General features: G+C 43.8%; 1 long non-coding RNA gene across 1 annotated transcript; it reads left to right on the top strand.

Moving 5' to 3' along the window:
• The first annotated feature begins 1,190 nt into the window (after positions 1 to 1,190).
• LOC115457627 lies at positions 1,191 to 10,593 on the top strand. The gene is made up of 3 exons (XR_003939985.1): positions 1,191 to 1,296; positions 9,204 to 9,275; positions 10,548 to 10,593. It is a non-coding gene; the product is annotated as an uncharacterized LOC115457627 (long non-coding RNA).
• Positions 10,594 to 16,402: the final 5,809 nt, after the last annotated feature.

Below are 16,402 nucleotides of genomic sequence, written 5' to 3' on the forward strand. Positions count from 1 at the left end.
TTTGTATGTATTTTCAAGTATGTGAAAATGTTAAGGTGGCCGGACTGTGCTCCAAAACTGGGCCCAACATTTTCACTCACTTCAAAATACATACAAGGGCCCAGATTTGGAGCGCAGTCTGGCCACCTTAACATTTTCACTCACTTCAAAATTCATACAACTGCCCAGTTTTGGAGCGCAGTCTGGCCAGATCAAACATTTTCACTCATTTCAAAATACATACAAGGGCCCAGTTTTGGAGCACAGTCCGGCCACCCTTTGTATGTATATTGAAATGTTTGAAAATGTTAAGGTGGCCAGACTACGCTCCAAATCTGGGCCCTTGTATGTATTTTGAAGTGAATGTAAATGGTAGATCTGGGTGGACTGTGCTCCAAAACTGGGGCCGTTGTATGTATTTTGAAGTGAGTGAAAATGTTCGGGCCCAGTTTTGGAGCACAGTCTGGCCACCCTTTGTATGTATATTGACATGTTTGAAAATGTTAAGGTAGCCGGACTGCGTTCCAAATCTTGGGCCCTTGTATGTCATTTTGAATTGAGTGAAAATGTTTGATCCGGCCGGACTGTGCTGCACAACTGGAGCCGTTGTATGTATTTTGAAGTGAGTGAAAATGTTTGGGCCCAGTTTTGGAGCGCAGTCCGGCCACCTTAACATTAACACTTCAAAATACATACAATGGCCCAGTTTTAGAGCACAATCCGGCCAGATCAAATATTTTCACTCACTTCAAAATACATACAACGGGCCCAGTTTTGGAACGCAATCCATCCACCTTAACGTTTTTAAACACTTCAAAATACATACAATGGCCCAGTTTCGGAGCACAATCCGGCCACTCTTTGTATGTATTTTGAAGTGTTTGAAAACGTTAAGGTGGATGGACTGCACTCCTAAACTGGGCCTTTTGTATGTATTTTGAAGTGAGTGAAAATGTTCGGGCCCAGTTTTGAAGCACAGTCCGGCCACCTTATCATTTTCAAACACTTCAAAATACATACAGGCTTGGGAACTTTCAGGCTTTGCCTTGGCAACAGAGGTCTTCAGTGATGTTCATGTCCTTGTTGGTCTGTTGGCGGTTCCTGCCCTGAAAGCTTGCTTTGCCTGTCTTAGACTCTGCTTGTTTCCTGGTTTGTTCTACTGTTTGCTGCCTGCTTAACTCTGCTTGTTTCCTGGTTTGTTCTACTGTCTGGTGCCTGCCCAAGACTCTGCTTGATTCCTGATGATTTACTATTGCTTGCCGCCAGCCTACAGACTCTGTGTGGGTCCTGGTTTCCCTGCTGCTTTGCTGCCTGCCGGTAAGACTCTGCTTGATTCATGGATTATTCTCCTGCTTCTGTTCCAGGCCAGCTGCTCCAGTCCGGCCTGTGCCCGTCTGTGGTCTGCCTTGCCTCCAGTTTAGGTGATTTGCCTGCCGCTGCTGCTTCTCGGCAGTGGCCCAAGGGCTCACTTTTCCTGAGCAGCGTGACACCGGCCACCCTTTGTATGTATTTTCAAGTATGTGAAAACGTTAAGGTGGCCAGACTGCGTTCCAAAACTGGGCCCGTTGTGTGTATTTTGAAGTGTTTGAAAATGTTAATGTGGCCGAACTGTGTTTCAAAACTGGGCCCGTTGTATGTATTTTGAAGTGAGTGAAAATGTTCGAGCCCAGTTTTGGATCACAGTATGGCCAAATTAACATTTTCAAACACTTCAAATACATACAACGGCCTGCGTTGTGGAGCACAGTCCGGCCAGATCAAACATTTTCACTCCAAAATATATACAAGCTGGCTGGACTGTGTTCCAAAACTGGGCCTGTTGTATGTATTTTGAAGTCTATGAAAATGGTTTAACAAGTTTCTCTGTGTTCCAAAACTGGCCCGTTGTATGTTTTTTGAAGTGAGTGAAAATGTTTGATCTGGCCGGACTGTGTTCCACAACTGGGGCCGTCGTATGTATTTTGAAGTGTTTGAAACTGTTAAGGTGGCCGGACTGTGCTCTAAAACTGGGGCCGTTGTATGTATTTTGAAGTGTTTGAAAATGTTAAGGTGGCCGGACTGTGCTTCAAAACTGGGCCCGAACATTTTCACTCACTTCAAAATACATACAACGGCTCCAGTTGTGGAGCACAGTCCAGCCATATCAAACATTTTCACTCACTTCAAAATGACATACAAGGGCCCAAGATTTGGAACGCAGTCCGGCCAGATTGTTAAACCATTTTCACACACTTCAAAATACATACAACGGCCCCAGTTTTGGAGGGCAGTCCGGCCACCTTGTATGTATTTTGAAGTGTTTGAAACTGTTAAGGTGGCCGGACTGTGCTCTAAAACTGGGGCCGTTGTATGTATTTTGAAGTGTTTGAAAATGTTAAGGTGGCCGGACTGTGCTTCAAAACTGGGCCCGAACATTTTCACTCACTTCAAAATACATACAACGGCTCCAGTTGTGGAGCACAGTCCAGCCATATCAAACATTTTCACTCACTTCAAAATGACATACAAGGGCCCAAGATTTGGAACGCAGTCCGGCCAGATTGTTAAACCATTTTCACTCACTTCAAAATACATACAACGGGCCAGTTTTGGAGCGCAGTCTGGCCACCTTAACAGTTTCAAACACTTCAAAATACATACAAGGTGGCCGGACTGCATTCCAAATCTTGGGCCCTTGTATGTCATCTTGAAGTGAGTGAAAATGTTTCATCTGGCCTAAATGTGCTCCAAAACTAGAGCCGTTGTATGTATTTTGAAGTGTTTGAAAATGTTAAGGTGGCTGGATTGCGTTCCACAACTGGGGCTGTTGTATGTATTTTGAAGTGTTTGAAAATGTTAAGGTGGCCGGACTGTGCTTCAAAACTGGGCCCGAACATTTTCACTCATTTCAAAATACATACAATGGCTCAGTTTTGGAGTACAATCCAGCCACCTTAACATTTTCAAACACTTCAAAATACATACAAGGTGGCTGGACTGCATTCCAAAACTGGGGACATTGTATGTATTTTGAAGTGTTTGAAAATGCTAGGGTGGCCGAACTGCGTTCCAAATCTTGAGCCCTTGTATGTCATTTTGAAGTGAGTGAAAATGTTTGATATGGCTGGACTGTACTCCACAACTGGAGCCGTTGTATGTATTTTGAAGTGTTTGAAAATGATAAGGTGGCCGGACTGTGCTTGAAAACTGGGCCCAAACATTTTCACTCACTTCAAAATACATACAAAAGGCCCAGGTTAGGATTGCAGTCCATCCACCTTAACGTTTTCACATACTTCAAAATACATACAAAGGGTGGCCGGATTGTGCTCCGAAACTGGGCCATTGTATGTATTTTGAAGTGTTTGAAAATGTTAAGGTGGCCGGACTGCGCTCCAAATCTTGAGCCCTTGTATGTCATTTTGAAGTGAGTGAAAATGTTTGATATGGCTGGACTGTGCTCCACAACTGGAGCCGTTGTATGTATTTTGAAGTGTTTGAAAATGATAAGGTGGCCGGACTGTGCTTGAAAACTGGGCCCAAACATTTTCACTCACTTCAAAATACATACAAAAGGCCCAGGTTAGGATTGCAGTCCATCCACCTTAACGTTTTCACATACTTCAAAATACATACAAAGGGTGGCCGGATTGTGCTCCGAAACTGGGCCATTGTATGTATTTTGAAGTGTTTGAAAATGTTAAGGTGGCCGGACTGCGCTCCAAATCTTGAGCCCTTGTATGTCATTTTGAAGTGAGTGAAAATGTTTGATATGGCTGGACTGTACTCCACAACTGGAGCCGTTGTATGTATTTTGAAGTGTTTGAAAATGATAAGGTGGCCGGACTGTGCTTCAAAACTGGGCCCAAACATTTTCACTCACTTCAAAATACATACAAAAGGCCCAGGTTAGGATTGCAGTCCATCCACCTTAACGTTTTCACATACTTCAAAATACATACAAAGGGTGGCCGGATTGTGCTCCGAAACTGGGCCATTGTATGTATTTTGAAGTGTTTGAAAATGTTAAGGTGGCCGGACTGCACTCCAAATCTTGAGCCCTTGTATGTCATTTTGAAGTGAGTGAAAATGTTTGATATGGCTGGACTGTGCTCCACAACTGGAGCCGTTGTATGTATTTTGAAGTGTTTGAAAATGATAAGGTGGCCGGACTGTGCTTGAAAACTGGGCCCAAACATTTTCACTCACTTCAAAATACATACAAAAGGCCCAGGTTAGGATTGCAGTCCATCCACCTTAACGTTTTCACATACTTCAAAATACATACAAAGGGTGGCCGGATTGTGCTCCGAAACTGGGCCATTGTATGTATTTTGAAGTGTTTGAAAATGTTAAGGTGGCCGGACTGCGCTCCAAATCTTGAGCCCTTGTATGTCATTTTGAAGTGAGTGAAAATGTTTGATATGGCTGGACTGTGCTCCACAACTGGAGCCCTTGTATGTCATTTTGAAGTGTTTGAAAATGATAAGGTGGCCGGACTGTGCTTCAAAACTGGGCCCGAACATTTTCACTCACTTCAAAATACTTATAACGGCTCAAGTTGCGGAACAGTCCGGGCAGCTTGTTAAAACCATTTTCACAGACTTCAAAATACATATAACGGGCCCAGTTTTGGAGCACAGTCCGGCCACCTTAACAGTTTCAAACACTTCAAAATACATACAAGGTGGCCGGACTGCCCTCCAAAACTGGGGCCGTTGTATGTATTTTGAAGTGTGTGAAAATGATAAGGTGGCCGGACTGTGCTTCAAAACTGGGCCCGAACATTTTCACTCACTTCAAAATACATACAACGGGCGAGTTTTGGAACACAGTCCGGCCTCCTTAACATTTTCAAACACTTCAAAATACATACAAGGTGGCTGGAGCGCGTTCCAAAACTGGGCCCGTTGTATGTATTTGGAAGTGTTTGAAAATGTTAAGGTGACCGGATTGCGTTCCAAAACAGGGGCCGTTGTATGTATTTGGAAGTGTTTGAAAATGTTAAGGTGGCTGGACTGCATTCCAAATCTTGAGCCCTTATATGTCATTTTGAAGTGAGTGAAAATGTTTGATGTGGCCGGACTGTGCTCCAAAACTGGAGCCGTTGTATGTATTTTGAAGTGTTTGAAAATGTTATGGTGGCCGGACTGTGCTTCAAAACTGGGCCCGGACATTTTCACTCACTTCAAAATACATACAAAGGGCCCAATTTTGGAGCACAGTCCAGTCAGATCAAACATTTTCACTCACTTCAAAATGACATACAAGGGCCCAAGATTTGGAATGCAGTCCAGCCACCTTAACATTTTCAAACACTTCAAAATACATACAAGGTGGCCGGACTGCATTCCAAATCTTGGGCCCTTGTTAAGGTGGCTGGACTGCATTCCAAATCTTGGGCCCTTGTATGTCATTTTGAAGTGAGTGAAAATGTTTGATCTGGCCAGACTGTGCTCCACAACTGGAGCCGTTGTATGTATTTTGAAGTGTTTGAAAATGTTAAGGTGGCCGGACTGTGCTTCAAAACTGGGCCCGAACATTTTCACTCACTTCAAAATACATACAAAGGGGAGGTTTTGTAGCACAGTCCGGTCAGATTTACATTCACTTCAAAATACATACAAAGGGGCGGTTTTGTAGCACAGTCCGGTCAGATTTACATTCACTTCAAAATACATAACAAGGGCCCAGTTTTGGAGTGTAGTTCGGCCAGATCAAACATTTTCACTCACTTCAAAATACATACAAGGTGGCCGGACTGCGCTCCACAACTGGGCTGTTGTATGTATTTTGAAGTGAGAAATGTTTGGGCGCATGTCACTTTTGTCCCCATCCCCCTCTGTTTCATGCTCTTATTCATCTCGCCACCTGGTGGCTGTGATGGACTGTTTGCTGTTTCCCATGTTCCAGAACACACAGATTATATAAATGTCAATAATATATTACAAGTTGCTTGGGGTGAGAACCTTAAACATTCAGATTAAAGTAAATACTCATAAAGGTAGTCTCCTTTGATATGACAATTGTAATAGCGATGAAACTACCAACCAATTGTGATGAGGAAAAGGCCTCGAGAAACTCTGTGACACTATAAAACATAAAGGTCACTCAGGTTGGGCTTTCTCATCATGGGCCAGAAAAACGTCAAACCAATTTCAACAAGCTTTAAACTTTAAACACACTTAGCTTGGTTGGAAGTGAATCTCTGTGCTCTCATCTGTCTCTTAGTCCGTGTGTTTAAAGTTTTAAAGCTTCTTGAAATTGGATGAGGTTTTTCTGGCCCATGATGAGAGAGCCCAACCCCGAGTGACCTTTATGTTTTATAGTGTCACGGGGTTTCTCGAGGCCTTCTCCTCATCACAATTGGTTGGTAGTTTCATCGCTATTACAATTGTCATATCAAAGGAGACTACCTTTATGACTATTTACTTTAATCTGAATATTTAAGGTTCTCACCCCAAGCAACTTGTAATAATATTGACATATATTATATAAACTGTGTGTTCTGGAACATGGGAAACAGCAAACACAGTCCATCGCAGCCACTAGCTGGCCAGATGAATGAGAGCATGAAACGGGCACAACCGTGACAGCCAAACTGGGCACGAACATTTTCACTTACTTCAGAATACATACAACCGGCCCAGTTGTGTAGCGCAGTCCGGCCACCTTGTATGTATTTTGAAGTGAGTGAAAATGTTCGGGCCCAGTTTTGGAACACAGTCTGGCTGTCACGGTTGTGCCCCGTTTCATGCTCATTCATCTTGCCAGCTGGTGGCTGCGATGGACTGTCTGCTGTTTCCCATGTTCCACAACACACAGTTTATATAAATGTCAATAATATATTGACATATGTTATATTACAAGTTGCTTGGGGTGAGAACCTTAAACATTCAGATGAAAGTAAATACTCATAAAGGTACTCTCCTTTGATATGACAGTTGTAATAGCGATGAAACTACCAACTAATTGTGATGAGGAGAAGGCCTCGAGAAACCCCGTGACACTAAAACATAAAGGTCACTCGGGGTTGGGCTTTCTCATCATGGGCCAGAAGAACCTCATCAAACCAATTTTAAGAAGCTTTAAACTTTCAACACACGGACTAAGAGACAGATGAGAGCACAGATTCACTTCCAACCAAGCTAAGTGTGTTTAAAGTTTTAAAGCTTGTTGAAATTGGTTTGAGGTTTTTCTGGCCCATGATGAGAGAGCCCAACCCTGAGTGACCTTTATGTTTTATAGTGTCACAGGGTTTCTCGAGGCCTTTTCCTCATCACAATTGGTTGGTAGTTTCATCGCTATTACAATTGTCATATCAAAGGAGAGTACCTTTATGACTATTTACTTTAATCTGAATATTTAAGGTTCTCACCCCAAGCAACTTGTAATAATATTGACATATATTATATAAACTGTGTGTTGTGGAACATGGGAAACAGCAAACAGACAGTCCATTGCAGCCACCAGCTGGCGAGATGAATGAGAGCATGAAACAGGGGCACAACCGTGACAGCCGTACTGTGCTCCAAAACTGGGCCCGAACATTTTCACTCACTTAAAAATACATACAAGGTGGCCGGACTGCGCTACACAACTGGGCCCGTTGTATGTATTCTGAAGTAAGTGAAAATGTTCGTGCCCAGTTTGGCTGTCACGGTTGTCCCCCTGTTTCATGCTCTCATTCATCTCACCAGCTGTGGTGGCTGCGATGGACTGTCTGTTTGCTGTTTCCCATGTTCCACAACACACAGTTTATATAATATATGTCAATATTATTACAAGTTGCTTGGGGTGAGAACCTTAAACATTCAGATGAAAGTAAATACTCATAAAGGTACTCTCCTTTGATATGACAGTTGTAATAGCGATGAAACTACCAACCAATTGTGATGAGAAGGCCTCGAGAAACCCCGTGACACTAAAACATATAAAGGTCACTCGGGGTTGGGCTTTCTCATCATGGGCCAGAAGAACCTCATCAAACCAATTTTAAGAAGCTTTAAACTTTAAACACACGGACTAAGAGACAGATGAGAGCACAGATTCACTTCCAACCAAGCTAAGTTTGTTTAAAGTTTTAAAGCTTGTTGAAATTGGTTTGAGGTTTTTCTGGCCTATGATGAGAAAGCCCAACCCCGAGTGATCTTCATGTTGTTTTATAGTGTCACGGGGTTTCAAGGCCTTTTCCTCATCACAATTTGTTGGTAGTTTCATCGCTATTACAACTGTCACATCAAAGGAGAGTACCTTTATGAGTAATATACTTTGCTGGAAACCCTCCCCCATCTCTCCCTCTCCCCTGCTACTCCTTGTCATGGTCTGTAATGAATATTGCATTGCATCCTGGTTTTTTTTTTTCCCCCTTTCCCTACTGAGCACCACACTGTCCCCCACTCCCAATGCCATGCATCCCCTCCTGGGGCAAGAGCCCATGGATGATGCGCTCAGTGGGGGTCAGGTTAGCGGTGGCTTGTGCCGGGGGGGTTGGCACCGGCCTTCCTCCTCACATCTTGCCTCAGCCGGCGCCACTTTCGCTTGCAGTCCTCCACATCTCCGCCACAGTGGAAGACTGCATTGAGCCTGTCTCTGGTTCCCACGATAATAGAGAGAAGGGGGGCTAAGAGGACCGGCCATATAAGAATGAGATGGGCGGGTCTCAGATGGCCACGCTTTCCACCTCATGTCTCCCCGCTAGGTTCCATCCTTCTTTGTGGTGAATCTCAGTCCCCTTTTATGCAGTGCCCACCCATTCTCAGGTTGTTGGGGGTGTGGGGAGGGGGGGGGGGGGAGCACATTCTTCAACACAGTCCTACAATCCTCCATAGTTATGGAACAACATTTCTAAATTCTAGCCTGCAAACTATTTTCAAGGTGGCCACCGGTACTGAGGGTTTATGGTTACAGTTCCTAATCCAAATTACCTGCAGGTGGCTTCAACCTGGTGGCTGGAGTGGTGTTGTGGTTAGAGCAGCAGTCTTGCAATCCAGAGTTGCTGCTCCTTGTGATATTGGGCAAGTCACTTAACCCTCCATTGCCTCAGGTGCAAAGTTAGAGCCCTCCTGGGACTCAGAAATATCCAGAGTACCTAGTCACCTTGAGCTACTACTGAAAGAAAAATATTTCCCCTAGCCAGTGCCTTTCTGTACCTGTTGTATTATATTGCAATTGTGATGAAGTAAACATCCATCTAATGCTTTTACCATTGCTTTCCCTTTTCTCCTCACCACTATATACCACAGTGCTCAATGTGAAAAGATGACCCGGCTGTTTGTAACTCCTTCCTGGCCCCCACCAATGTGGTTTGGTTGTGGGTAAGTGTGTCTGGTGATCAGAGAGCAAACATCGTCTAGGCGCTACCTACGGTTATCTGCAATTTTTGTACTTGGGCAGCTCACTAGTGCCACACATCACACATATGTACCAAAGTTTCTCTGTCACAGTTCACCTGTCATGCAATCCATATTGCTGCCTCCTCTCACCTCACATCAACCCCAGCATTTGATAATATGTAGTGCACAAAGTAGAGACACACGCCCTGTTATGTTATATTTTGTGACTTCTGAAATTTATGAAAAATATTAGCCTTCTAAGTACGTATATTGCCATACTGGGGAAAGATCAAAAGGTCCATCGAGCCCAGCATCCTGTTTCCAACAGTGGCCAATCCAGGTCAAAATACGCGGCAAGATCCCAAATATGTACAAAACCTTTTATACTGTCCAATTCCGCCCCCCCCCCCCCCATCAAATGTCCCTCAATGATGGGCATGTCCTCTCTGAATGGCCGTGTGCAGCAGGCTAATGAGCAGCACCAGGAGCAGCTTCACTGCCCTCCCTATGGTGCTGCTCATTAGCCTGCCACATTGCTCCCATCTCCTGCCTCATTGCTGACAGACACCTCCTGCAGTAACTGGTTTTGCCCATCAACCAGTTGCTGCAGGAGGCGCAGTGCATGGCTCCACACGAGGCCGGCTGTGACGCGGGGCCTACGTGCGGAGTTTCTCCAAGTGTGCGAACTTCATACACAATATATTTCCCCTAGCTGCGTGTTCCGCAAGTACAGTGTATGTAGTTGTGTACATCCAGATACAGGGAAAATATAAGGAACGTTGAAAAGTATCAAGTACAGTAATGTATTTCTCAAAACTACCCTATTCTTCGTATACTTCTTCGTATACTTTGGCCGGCCCTGATTTTTGCCGGTTTGAACCGCGATAATGGAATGTCTCCAGTCCTCCGGGACCACTCCAGACTCTAAGGAGGCATTGAGGAGGTCAGACAACGGAGCCGTAAAAAGTTCCCCGAGTTCTTTGAGCACCCTCGGATGTATTCCGTCATGCCCCATCACTTTGTCTGTTTGGGAGGAGCGAGTTAAATTAAAAATAGTCTTTTATCAGCTTCTGCATATTCCTCCCCTTCTCCCTTGACCCTCCCTTGGCTTATCTTTTCCCAACTTTTCTAAGTAGTTTGCTGTTAAGTCATTTGAAATATTTGCAAAGTTTTCATGTGCCTTTAATTTTAGAATTTGGCAGTGTTGATGGTGGGAAAACCCTTGAAGGTCTGAGACTGTGCTTTCTTTTTTAGGGTTCCCTCATCAACCAGAAATGTCAATTTGATCATTGGATTGGTCTGAAAAAAGAAAAGGAGCAGCCATGGAATGGTCCGGTGGATCTGAATTCAATAATATGCAAGTCTTGGTCTTTACTGTTTACTTAAAGAAATGTGGTGTGGGTAGGGTTTGATTTCTCTGATTGGTTCATGGGTGTAAAATGTTCATGACTTTGTGCTGACACACGGTGGCAAACATTTTTGTCTGCGGAAAACGCCTTGGAACAGCTTTCTCATGGTTTTACATTTTCACTTTGATTTCTCAACTCAGTTCTTGAGTGCGTACATAGGGTGTCATGTTTTTATTAGTCCCTTGCATTGATTTTTTTGTGTGTATCTGTTGCAGGTTTAACATTTCAGAGGAACCCGGCTGTGCCTACCTGGATAACTTGAGCCTCTGTAATGGAAAAGTTTGTGCTTGACGTTCTGCCTCTGTCTGCCTATGTGTTATCATGAACTAATTGATATAGTAAATGATATACTGACTTTTACAGATAGTACTGAGTTGTACTAAACGGAATAAAAACATGCTTAAGGATGCTGAGACTCTCTGCAGACTGTATGTACCTGGACCTCCTGGTTTCTGGCGAAGATGATTTATTTAAAGACGTGATAATTTGGATAATACAGAAAACATGGATAATACAGAAAACAGCGAAGCTCCTAATCAAGACTTTACTGTACATGGGATGTTTCTCAAGCTGGTCCTGGAGTACCCCAGCCAGGTTTTCAGGATAACCACAATGAGCTGCCCTTCAGACTCCATCACTATTTTTGTAAGAATATTTTACAAAAAAACACAACCAGGGTATCTTGACAGCTGTACTTTATTTGTTTAAATAATTTGTTTATTGCATTTGTATCCCTTATTTTAATCCTTTACACCTATCTGACTCATGTAGGCTGAAGCCTATGGTGGAGTGATGCAAATTAAAGCCATCTTAGGTGGAGACTGGCTTCAGTTTTGTGACATCATGCCATCTGTTATTGCTTGGTACTGTCTATTGAAGCTGGTGCTGCAGGTCCCATAATGTTTTAAACCAGTGCTGCCTAAAATTTCCCCTTTTGAACTGGTAAATTGGCAGCTTTGGGTTATGGAATGACATGGGAAAAAATTGTCTCCATCCACAATCCTAACCTGTCACTGCAGCGCTGCAGGGCCTTGTCTCCGTGTCCGCAGGTTCTGTTCCTGCCCCCGCTCCTCATCTGCAGGAGCCTCAAACATTTTCAGTAACACCTTTCACTAATTCTCATGCTGAGCAGCACATTGTGTGAACTGTATTTACTGTAATAAATTTAAGAACATCCTTTTGCTGCAAACAAAATCAACCGCTACGTGATCTATTTTATTTAATGTGTTGCTTTATACCACCATACGCCTAATAGTTTGTGGCCTGAGAACCTTTGAAAGTCTGTATTCAGCTACTGCTGTCATATTGCTTTTCTATTGCCTACTGTGTTGGGGGGTACAGGGGTGTAGCGAGACTTCAAGGTGGGAGGGGGCACATTTTGGTCACGGCCTCCCTACCGCCCACTGCTGCCACCGCAAATACCTTGGCTGGGACTTTGTCCAGCCTCCAGCGCCGCTGTATTGCCTGCTCTGCTCCCTCTCCTTCCCTGACATCCAGCATGCTCCTTTTAGTGAAACTGAACATGCTCAGTTTCTTTAAAGGGAGCGTGCCCAACATGAGGGGAAGAGAGCAGGGAGGCAATGTGGCACTGCTGCAGCAGACTAGCACTGGACAAAGTCTTCAGCTGGCGGAAGTTGGGGATTATTCTAGCTAACCAGGGACCCAGAGGAAATTTGGGGGGGGGGGGGGGGGGGGAGAGACTAGGCCACCATGGCCCCACCTAGCAGGTGCAGTCTGCTTTCCCCTTTCCCTATTTGGAAAATCCCCTTTCCCTATTTGGAAATCTCGTCTATCTCGTCATGTCACTAAGTTGGTGAAGTCAAAAATGAGTTCCTATCTGCTGTCAGTCCAGTTTTGTAGGGGTCGTGGAAGTAACATTTTCCACTGTGATGTAGCCATTCCACGTTGCTACTGCGATGTAGCCGCTATTCCACAGCACAACCTGTGGACACTGATACAGCTGGATAAAGAGAAAAGAGAAGATTTACAATAAAGAGAGGTTGACAGGTTCATTGCATCTTTAATGGAAATCTCAAAGGGATTCAGATTGCAGCCATTTCCCTTTAGTCCTCTATAATGATCAGTACCATAGAATGATGGATGGTATATTGGGCTGTATCATTGTGCTGTAGGGTGCTTGGAGGTGAGGATGCAAATGATGAAGACACTGGAGATCAGATGTTGATACTGTTGGTCCTGGGTTGAGTGTCCAGTGTTTTACTGGGGACGGACATATTGGAGACTGACATTGATGATGTTCATATGTGGTTGGTCATGGTTGTCATGTTTCCCTGAGCATGGGCAGCCTGAGGGCAAAAGCAGTTTCTTGGCAGGAAATGCAACACAGAGCAGTTCTGAAGGAAGGGGGACTCGTATAGTAAGTTCTTTCTGTCTGAGAGTTCATTTTGTCTGAGGGTTCATTGTCTGAGTTCATTTTCTCTGAGTTCTTGTCAGAGTTCATTATTGTCTGAGAGTTCATTCTGTCATTCTTGTCAGGGTTCATTTTCTCTGATGGTTCTTGTCAGGGTGCATTTTGTCTGAGGGTTCTTGTCAGGGTTTATTTTCTCTGAGGGATCATTCTTTCATTTTTGTCAGGGTTCATTTTGTCTGAGGGTTCATTCTGTCATTCTTGTCAGGGTTCATTCTGTCTGAGGGTTCATTTTCTCTGAGGGGTATTGTCAAGGTTCATTTTGTCTGAGGGTTCATTTTGTTTGAGGGTTTTTGTCAGGGTTCATTCTGTCATTCTTGTCAGGGTTCATTCTGTCTGAGGGTTCATTTTGTCTGAGGGTTTTTGTCAGGGTTCATTTTGTCTGAGGGTTCATTCTGTCATTCTTGTCAGGGTTCATTCTGTCTGAGGGTTCATTTTGTCTGAGGGTTCTTGTCAGGGTTCATTCTGTCTGAGGGTTCATTTTGTCTGAGGGTTCATTCTGTCATTCTTGTCAGGGTTCATTTTGTCTGAGGGTTCATTTTGTCTGAGGGTTCATTTTGTCTGAGGGTTCTTGTCAGGGTTCATTTTGTCTGAGGGTTCTTGTCAGGGTTCATTTTGTCAGGGTTCATTTTGTCTGAGGGTTCATTTTCTCTGAGGGTTCTTGTCGGGGTTCATTTTGTCAGGGTTCATTTTCTCTGAGGGTTCTTGTCGGGGTTCATTTTGTCTGAGGGTTCATTTTCTCTGAGGGGTATTGTCAGGGTTCATTTTCTCTGAGGGTTCATTCTGTCTGAGGGTTCATTTTCTCTGAGGGTTCATTCTGTCGTTCTTGTCAGGGTTCATTCTGTCTGAGGGTTCATTTTGTCTTTGGGTTTCTTGTCAGGGTTCATTTTCTCTGAGGGTTCATTCTTTCATTCTTGTCAGGGTTCATTCTGTCTGAGGGTTCATTTTCTCTGAGGGTTCTTGTCAGGGTTCATTTTGTCTGAGGGTTTTTGTCAGGGTTCATTCTGTCTGAGGGTTCATTCTGTCTTTGGGTTCTTGTCAGGGTTCATTTTCTCTGAGGGTTCATTCTGTCATTCTTGTCAGGGTTCATTCTGTCTGAGGGTTCATTTTGTCTTTGGGTTCTTGTCAGGGTTCATTTTCTCTGAGGGTTTTTGTTAGGGTTCATTTTCTCTGAGGGTTCTTGTCAGGGTTCATTTTGTCTGACGGTTCTTGTCAGGGTTCATTTTGTCTGAGGGTTCATTCTGTCTGAGGGTTCATGTTCTTGTCAGGGTGCATTTTGTCTGAGGGTTTTTGTTAGGGTTCATTTTGTCTGAGGGTTCTTGTCAGGGTTCATTCTGTCTGAGGGTTCTTGTCAGGGTTCATTTTCTCTGAGGGTTCATTCTGTCATTCTTGTCAGGGTTCATTCTGTCTGAGGGTTCATTTTGTCTGAGGGTTCTTGTCAGGGTTCATTTTCTCTGAGGGTTCATTCTTTCATTCTTGTCAGGGTTCATTTTCTCTGAGGGTTCATTCTGTCTGAGGGTTCATTTTCTCTGAGGGTTCTTTTCAGGGTTCATTTTGTCTGAGGGTTTTTGTCAGGGTTCATTCTGTCTGAGGGTTCATTTTCTCTGAGGGATATTGTCAGGGTTCATTTTGTCTGAGGGTTCTTTCTGTCATTCTTGTCAGGGTTCATTTTGTCTGAGGGTTCCTGTCAGGGTTCATTTTCTCTGAGGGTTCATTCTGTCATTCTTGTCAGGGTTCATTCTGTCTGAGGGTTCATTTTGTCTTTGGGTTCTTTGTCATTCTTGTCAAGGTTCATTCTGTCTGAGGGTTCTTGTCAGGGTTCATTTTCTCTGAGGGTTCTTGTTAGGGTTCATTTTCTCTGAGGGTTCTTGTCAGGGTTCATTTTGTCTGACGGTTCTTGTCAGGGTTCATTTTGTCTGAGGGTTCATTCTGTCTGAGGGTTCATGTTCTTGTCAGGGTGCATTTTGTCTGAGGGTTTTTGTTAGGGTTCATTCTGTCTGAGGGTTCATTCTTTCATTCTTGTCAGGGTTCATTCTTTCTGAGGGTTCATTTTGTCTGAGGGTTCATTCTTTCATTCTTGTCAGGGTTCATTTTGTCTGAGGGTTCTTGTCAGGGTTCATTTTGTCTGAGGGTTCATTCTGTCGTTCTTCTCAGGGTTCATTTTCTCTGAGGGTTCATTCTGTCTGAGGGTTCATTTTGTCTGAGTGTTCATTCTTTCATTCTTGTCAGGGTTCATTTTGTCTGAGTGTTCATTCTTTCATTCTTGTCAGGGTTCATTTTCTCTGAGGGTTCATTCTGTCTGAGGGTTCATTTTGTCTGAGGGTTCATTCTTTCATTCTTGTCAGGGTTCATTTTTCTCTGAGGGTTCTTGTCAGGGTTCATTTTGTCTGAAGGTTCCTGTCAGGGTTCTTGTCAGGGTTCATTTTGTCTGAGGGTTCATTCTGTCTGAGGGTTCTTGTCAGGGTTCATTTTGTCTGAGGGTTCATTCTTTCGTTCTTGTCAGGGTTCATTTTGTCTGAGGGTTCATTCTGTCATTCTTGTCAGGGTTCATTTTGTCTGAGGGTTCATTTTCTCTGAGGGGTATTGTCAGGGTTCATTTTCTCTGAGGGTTCTTGTCAGGGTTTATTTTCTCTGAGGGTTCATTCTTTCATTTTTGTCAGGGTTCATTTTGTCTGAGGGTTCATTCTGTCATTCTTGTCAGGGTTCATGCTGTCTGAGGGTTCATTCTGTCTGAGGGTTCATTTTCTCTGAGGGTTCTTGTCGGGGTTCATTTTCTCTGAGGGGTATTGTCAAGGTTCATTTTGTCTGAGGGTTCATTTTGTTTGAGGGTTTTTGTCAGGGTTCATTTTGTCTGAGGGTTCATTTTGTCTGAGGGTTTTTGTCAGGGTTCATTTTGTCTGAGGGTTCATTCTGTCATTCTTGTCAGCGTTCATTCTGTCTGAGGGTTCATTTTGTCTGAGGGTTCTTGTCAGGGTTCATTCTGTCTGAGGGTTCTTGTCAGGGTTCATTCTGTCATTCTTGTCAGGGTTCATTTTGTCTGAGGGTTCTTGTCAGGGTTCATTTTCTCTGAGGGTTCATTCTGTCATTCTTGTCAGGGTTCATTCTGTCTGAGGGTTCATTTTGTCTGAGGGTTCTTGTCAGGGTTCATTTTCTCTGAGGGTTCATTCTTTCATTCTTGTCAGGGTTCATTTTCTCTGAGGGTTCATTCTGTCTGAGGGTTCATTTTCTCTGAGGGTTCTTTTCAGGGTTCATTTTGTCTGAGGGTTTTTGTC

This window comes from Microcaecilia unicolor, chromosome 14, assembly GCF_901765095.1.
Source record: "Microcaecilia unicolor chromosome 14, aMicUni1.1, whole genome shotgun sequence".
Taxonomy (NCBI): domain Eukaryota; kingdom Metazoa; phylum Chordata; class Amphibia; order Gymnophiona; family Siphonopidae; genus Microcaecilia; species Microcaecilia unicolor.